At 37.2% G+C, this 7,892-nt stretch overlaps 1 pseudogene; it reads right to left on the bottom strand.

The window, feature by feature from the left end:
* Positions 1-689: 689 nt before the first annotated feature.
* LOC149141588 (GDSL esterase/lipase 6-like) lies at positions 690-2,117 on the bottom strand (annotated as a pseudogene).
* Positions 2,118-7,892: the final 5,775 nt, after the last annotated feature.

The following is a 7,892-nucleotide window of genomic DNA, read 5'->3' as shown; positions in this document are numbered from 1 at the left end:
ATTGTAAAATAAAAAAATTATTAATTATTTATAGAAAAAATATACTATTCAAATTATATAGATTTAATAATTTAAAATTATTATTTTTTCAATTTGAATAAATTTAACTGAAAAATCTAAAAAAAAAATTTTGATCATTATTTCAAATTTTTATGGCCACAAGTCGATTCTCATAAGTAGGTTTATCTTAAAGCTTAGATGAGATTAGTTAATATTTTTTTTGCCATCAGACAAAAACATTTTTTTATTTGAAAATAAAAGTTTAACTTTAAAATTAGATAATGTTAATGAAAAACAAATATCACTAATAACATTTAGCACTAACAACATTAAAATTTCTCTTTCAAACTATAATTATAGGCTTCTTCCATATTATACTATTCACTTATAACGTTTCCTTTATAACATCCCATACAGTTACTACTTAGAATCAATTCTTTGAATAGCAAAAGGCTTTTTATGCATTTTATAATCAATCAAACCTCCAGAGCCTACAGACGATTATGGTCCATTCAACTTATCCATGGACCTAATAATCATAGAAATTATTCAAATATATTTTGCCACCAGGCATGCTGATTAGAAGACATACAAACGATAACGACACATGGACGAAGTGACGAATCTGAAACGAGTCAGCCTTATCACCACCCAAATACAAAGTCAAAGGAAAAATAATGATATACTCTTCAATGTTTGTCCAGTAGTGTTTTGAGATTGAAGGTGTGATGAAGGAAGTATTTCCTTCCCAAAACTGGCGAAAAACCATCCAATAGACTCTCTCAGTGGGATGGTGTCCATCCCAAAATACATATTTCTCTGGACGTTTGCACAGAAAAGCTCTGTATTCTCCACGCTTATCCTTCGGAATCTCCAACCCACAAGATACAGCAGTGTTAAATGGCCCCGCTCCACAGCACGCAAAGTCGTGTTTTTAAAACCTAAAATCAAAGCAACGTCCCATATTATTGCATTTAGTCAATTCGCAAACCAAGCCACCCATATAATGATTTCGTAATTTATACTGCTTTTTCAAATATCACTGATTTTTACCATAGGATTCGCCGTGCTGAATTATATTTAATACGAAATCATAACTGTTAGCTAACAGGATCGTTGCTCCATCTAATTTTTATTCAGCTGGTTCACGAGCTGCCTGAGACCATCATTATATGCCACAGCCAGCTGATTTGCAATTTCTACACATCCACCGTTATATGCCTTCGCTCCTGCGAGCCTCGAATTTGGAGTACATCCCAGAGGGCCGATATCTAATACAAGCAAGTTTCTTGCCCCATTTTTGTAAGTGCCTGCAACATCACATATAGAGAATACCCCAAAAATGATCAGAATCGAAAAAACAGGTCAATAATTAGCTGGTAAAAATAAAATATGAATGCTTTATACATACCAACAAGTGTTCGTTATATTTACTAAGCAGCAACTTCACGAAATCCTGGGCACTTGTAGACTTTTGGAAGGTGGTATTCGCTAAATAGTTGAGGCCAATATCATTGCCACCACTGGTAATGGTATACAAGGACTTGGATAGATATTCTTTTGCATAATAATCTCCTCCAATTTTTTTACCTAGATGCACAGAATAGTTGGCGAATTGGCGTATCTGGAGACTTAAAGGGATGATATTCTGAATAGCGAAAACACCAACCACGTTTAATTGCTTATTTTCAACCTGTAAATTCTTCTCCATCAATTTGAATGAACATGTATTTATTTTGGCACTCACCAAGTAATTGGCCGTGGAATCCAGTATTCCGCTTCCTCCAGATGCGAAATTAATACCTTGAGAGAAGTTAGATTATGGGTTCAGATATGGAGGTGGAAGGGGCAACCTTGACTGTGTGGATACAAATATCATATGTATATTACTTTCATTAGTTGGATGAGGTAGATAAATAGGTGACGAAAATACCGATGAAATCGTATGCAGTTCGGCCATTAGAAAAACGACCAGTGGGGCGATGGAAGAAGGTCTCTCCGTATGGCGGAAAATTAGCTTTGGCAGTTGTGTTGGCAATGAAATTGTTGGTACCAGCATCTGCTAGAGCATCTGCTGCATCTGCAGGGACAGGAATATTATGTAAATTAATGGCCATAGCTAAAGGAAAATATAAAAGCAACACAAATAAGAACTCCATTATAAACTACTTCCCCTTCCTCTTCCCCTTCACGGAATTGATGGACATATATACATGAAAACGAAATACAACGGCACTCTCTGTGTGACCCGCATCCTCATTTATGGAGAAAATTGATACAATTTGGGAATAAAATAAGAATGAGTTCGGCGTAATGTAAAGTAGCTGAGCCAAAGCTAAAGGTTAGTTTATTCAAATATCGAGGGTTTAGTTCATCTATTTAGTTAGTTATTGTGTTTATATCTAGTTAGAATATGGAGTAGTTATGTGAATTTATGAGTAGAAATATGGAGTATTTAACCAAAACACAACGCGCTTATCCTGAAAAGTGCATGTGAAAAGTGCCCATTTGTCGTCACGATTATCAATCCTCCACGTCAGATGACAGCCACAAAATCTGGCGGAGTTCGATCGATATGTTTGTTAGATGAGGGCATTCGATGTTTTTAGAACCAAAATGGTGGCTTTTGGGTCCAGTGGCGGGGATGTGGTCCTACTTTTGGGTTCCAACTACTTTGTAGTCAAGTAGGGATTGAGTATTCTGCGTGACAGGGATGTCCTGTATTGCTAAACATTAAATACAAAAAACGTGATGTCTCATTTCACATTTTGATTTTATCAAAATTAAATTAAATTAAATGTTAAAATAAAATAAATGTAAATATAAATTTATATTTATATTTATATTAATAATTTTAAAATATATTACTTGTGAAGTAATGGAAACATCAATATTATATTACTTGCGAAGTTCGAGGCGAGGTTGAAGTAGGCGGTTTTTTAGCATAGTAATAGGGTGGGGAGCTTAGTGGATTGAGCACCAGTTTGGGTGAGATTGCCAAGCCTACCATTGGATCTCTGGAATCTCTCATCGCTAAAAGCCATTGGAAATGCAATTGGGAAATTTTACTGCGGGTGCCCAGAAACAGAGGAGTATGCCAGAACCACCTATGCACGCATTTGTGTAGAAATGGACTTCAGCGCTGGATTCCCAGCTGAAAGAAACCTAACAAGTAAAGACTATGTGTGGAACCAGAAACTCGATTATGAAAGTGTCCTCTTCAGATGTCGATCATGCTTGCCATCTAGCCAAAAATTGCCCAAAACCTCCCAGAAAAATTTTGCTAGAAAAAATCACCACAAATCTACATGGTGGGAAGGAGCACAAAAAGAACATTACACTGTCAGCAAAGAAGAACACTCTAGAGAAAACTCTAAATCACAAGAAATCGGGCAAGAAAGAAACAACTCTCAAGATAAGCAGGGAGAAAGCCTCGCCCAACAAATCAGCAGTTATGAGGATTCGAATACCACACAAAATAAATCTTCATTTAACAGCAAAGCAGATCTCCTAGACCAAACTTCTTCTCCGACTATCTTCAAAAGGACGAACACAATAGATCACGAAGCTAAGACACCAACGTCCCAAGAACCAGAAAAAATGAAGGAGATGCAAGATAAAGAAAATTGGAGGACCGTAGAGAAAAAAAGAAAGCTACAACACCAATCTCGCCAAGAAAGACGAGGAGCCAAATAATTAAAAACTAAGAAAATTGTAGGTCCGATAGACCAATTTGGTCTCAGTGGACGTTAACCATCATCATCATCATCATCATCATCATGAAACAATTGCTGTATTGAGGCTTCTCTGATCCATATCGAGTTTAAGAGAGATTCTTTCGACGTAAATCACATGATGTTTCATTTGTCGACGCGTTTCGAACCAACTAGTATGGTTCATCGTCAGGACAAGTTGAATGACGATAAACCACACTAGTTGGTTCGAAACACGTCGACAAACGAAACGTCATGTGATTTACGCCGAAAGAATCTCTCTTAAACACGTATGAAACAAGTAAAGCAAAATTAATACTATATTAATTGTGAAGGTCGAGGTGAAGTTGAAGTGAGTGTTTCCTAGCATAATATTGTAGAAAAGTTTTAGTAAGGAAGGTATGAAGGTATTTTCTATCTCTAGGTAATGAATGAATTAATAACTTTTTTGGTAAGTCAAGAGGTTTTTATTATATTAAAAGAAATTATATCGCTAAATATAATTTTTTTTGTAATTTTTCTTGTCTCAGTTTTATTAAATTCAATGGTTTGAAGATAACATCCAAACAAATAGTAAGTTTCTAGTACAATTTTATTAACCAAACCTGAAATGGTTGGTGAAACCAAACAAAAATTAATACTATAATACAACTCACAACCATTAGGGATGAGAAGAATTGACTAAAGTAGGGTTCTCTGATCCAACACCAGGTGATGCAGGAGATCTAAAGTCATAGTGGACATTCTTTTCCATGTCTATAAGCCTCCCTTCAAAGTGTTCCAACTTCTCATAAATTATCCTTTCACTCCTTTGCAAGGTGGTCAGACGATCTTGCATTTGCCATTGATTACGTTGGAGATTGTTCAAAAGTTCGATGACCACATTCTTGTCATCGCGACAATCCTTGTTGGGTTTCTCTAAGAGGAGGGTCACATGTCTGAGTTGGATATGAAATATGTCTAAAGGGGGGAGAGGGGGTGCAAGGGAGGAAGGTAATTCCACAGTTCCAAGTGTCTGTGTAGGGATGGGGTCCATTGCCTCACCAAGACCACGGTCATCCATGATATGTTCTCCATGTTGACCCCTTGGTCCTACACCCCTTCTCTCCCTTCCACACTAACAGTTCATAGTCCGTTGAGATGGGTCCCAAAGAAACCTACAATTAAAGTTGAACCTCATTGGCCTACAATAGTCTACACAAGTATATTGGCAAGTCCCCCCACTCAAACCATGATGCAACCAAAAAACCACAAACCCACGGTGTTGGCTCTCATCGTATCCCCCAGTTGAACAACTCAAACCGGCCAGTAGACGGGTCGATCACCCACTTGACACCACTAGAAGGGAAACAAGAAACCCCCTACCCCTACGACAAGCCCTCGGCCTCAAATAGAATGAAACAACTGCATGAACTATGAGTTGATCAACAAACAGATTGACTTTCCAAAAAAAAACCTTTGTAACCACCCTAGTTGCAAAAACCGTGTAAGGGAATTCCAATAACTCCACACCCAAACATCGAGAATCACCCCACAATAAAAGTTGACACTAAGCGCGACTAGAAAGAGTGGAGGTTGAGCTCAAACTCTTCTAGCTAGGCCCTTTAAAACACCACCAAAAACTCTCAATGTGCTGACCAAACCTCTATTATCACACCAATTCTCAACAAAATTCACATAAATAAGCTAGGGCTCCCCAAAGAAGGAATACCCACCTACAACATTGACAATTGCAAAAGAAAACCACTCATAAAAACCATAAATCCTTATCGATTTCCTTATCAAAAGGTCTACAATCCAATTCCAACTAGCAATCCACCATGAAAAGACCCCACATTGTTGGTAACTCAGAATTTTGAGAAATCTTCTAGCTGATACTCATTATGCTACGGTCCCACATTTTCTTTCCCTATACCACCTTACTGAATTCTTTAACTTTTCAACTTTCCACAAAGAATCACCAATCATTTGCATTATATTTCCATATCCCATCTAGCTCTTGCATATTCCCATCACACACAGGCATAATAGGACCAATGCTCACTATACCAAAACACAAATGTCTATCGGTGTTGCAAGAACCATCACATAAATAAGCCATCTTCTCTCCTCAAGGCATGTCCACTTCACACAATGTTATGAAACCAGTTCAAGAAAAGATAGAAAAGATAGATCAACGCCTTAGAATTCAGTCTCTTCGAGGGGGAAACCTCCTTTACATTACATAAATGAACAATTCTTTGATGATACAAATGAAAAGACCTCCTTTCTATATATAGGAGTCTAAGGGGTCATAACATAATCAGAGCCGACATAACAATAATAATGTAAGGGCACAATAATAACAATAATGGGCTTCTATGGGGCACATTAGTAACAATATGGGCACTACATGGGTACATCAATATAATAAGTGGGTTGTACTAATAACAATAAGGGGCTACACTAGTAGTATAGGGGCCTAACATGCCCCTCTCCTTCAAAAAGCGTTGCCCTCAATGCTTGAGTATTTCTTGATGCTTCTGTATAAAATTCTTGTCCTCCCATGTGGAATCTTCAGTGGGTAAGTTCTTCCACTTGATGAGATACTCTGAAATTGATCGATTTCGTAGCTGTCGGGTTCTTGTTTCTGTGACTACTCCAGGTTCCAATATGATTTTTCCTTCCTTTTCAATATCTAACAATATTGTTTGAAATGGGATCTTTTGCAACTTTTGAATAAGTGGCCATACTCCTTTGTCGTTCTTCCATTCATCCCTTGCTTCGTTTATCCAATCTGGTTGGATAATAGAAATAACACAAAACAATGATTCCACATCCTCATCCTTGAAGAGTCTTCCCATTCGGTAAGGTCGCCATTTTTTAAGTGCATGTAGTATTGCCAAAATTTCCTTCTCATAAATAGCTTGCTTTAGATGTAGCAGTAAAAATACCCAATCGCCTACATCAAAACATTTTTCACTATGATGTTGATCTACCTGTTGTTTCATTTGATTTTGCACCGAAGTGGCGCTATCCTTTAAAAGTTGGAGAACTTGTTTTTGATGCTCGATGTGATCTTTCACTGCTTGAACCTTTTTCTTCTTGATATGTCCTTCTATCTTTAGAGTTTGAGGAGTGGTAATTTCTTCCAGTCCTTTACAAGATATGGTCAGATTCATTTCTTGACGCTTGATGTGATCTTTCACTTCTTGAACATTTTTCTTCTTGATATGTCCTTCTGTTTTGCTAGTTTGATGAGTGGTAATTCTGACCAGTGAATTAGAAGATATGGTTGGATTCATTTCTTCTTTCTTGATGTGATCTTTCACTTCTTGCACCTTTTTCTTCTTGATATTTCCTTCTATCTTGAGAGTTAGAGGAGTGGTCATTCTTGCCAATAGTTTACAAGATATGTTCTGATTCATTTCTTCTTTCTCTGGGGTCGGGTCCTGGCATATATCCTTTTCTTTTGATGTAAAATAATTTCTTCTCAGCACACTTATGACCTTTAGTGCATTTGCTATCACAATTGTAACAAAGCCCTTTTTCTCTTTTTTCTTCTAATTGTTGTGGTGTAACCCTTGTAGGTTGTGGAAGGCTAGGAGGAACAACACGTCCATATTTATAGTTGTGAGGGGTAGACTTCCTTGTTGCCATAATTTTACTTTCAAATATGTCACAAAGCCCTTTTACTCTTTCCAATTGTTGTGGTGTTGCTCTAAATAAGGTGTTGCTCTTTGTATCCTCATAATGTGCTATCATTTCCTCCGTGAGAATTGACCACGTAACAAGTTTTTTACGAGAACAAAGCCCTTTATACCATAAAAATTGATCCGGTTATAGATATGAAGATGCAATACATACCTTTTTTAACTATGGTACACCATGTAGATCAAAATATTGCTCCTTTTGAAGTATCCAATTTACCGGATCCTTGCCATCAAACTTCCTCATCTTGCTTTTTCTTGATTTTAGGACCTCGAACTTGAAACGACTGTAACTCCATACTTGCGGATATTTAAGTTCTGAAATTGCTACCTGTAGTAGCCCTCTGTGTCCTCTTTCCAATGCCACCAGTCTGATCCAAATTGGATTCTCCAAAAAAGAGTTATGCACAATCTCCCAAGATGACCGGATTATAGACCTTTCTAGAAGAGCAAACTTGTATGAAGTGCCACGTGTCAATTTTTCGACCTT

The sequence above is a fragment of the Pinus tabuliformis genome, chromosome X, assembly GCF_031772625.1.
Source record: "Pinus tabuliformis cultivar Carrire ecotype Pingquan chromosome X, CPIR1, whole genome shotgun sequence".
Classification (NCBI taxonomy): Eukaryota; Viridiplantae; Streptophyta; class Pinopsida; order Pinales; family Pinaceae; genus Pinus; species Pinus tabuliformis.
Note: the sequence above shows the minus strand (reverse complement) of the source record. Positions and strands in the feature narration are given on the sequence as shown.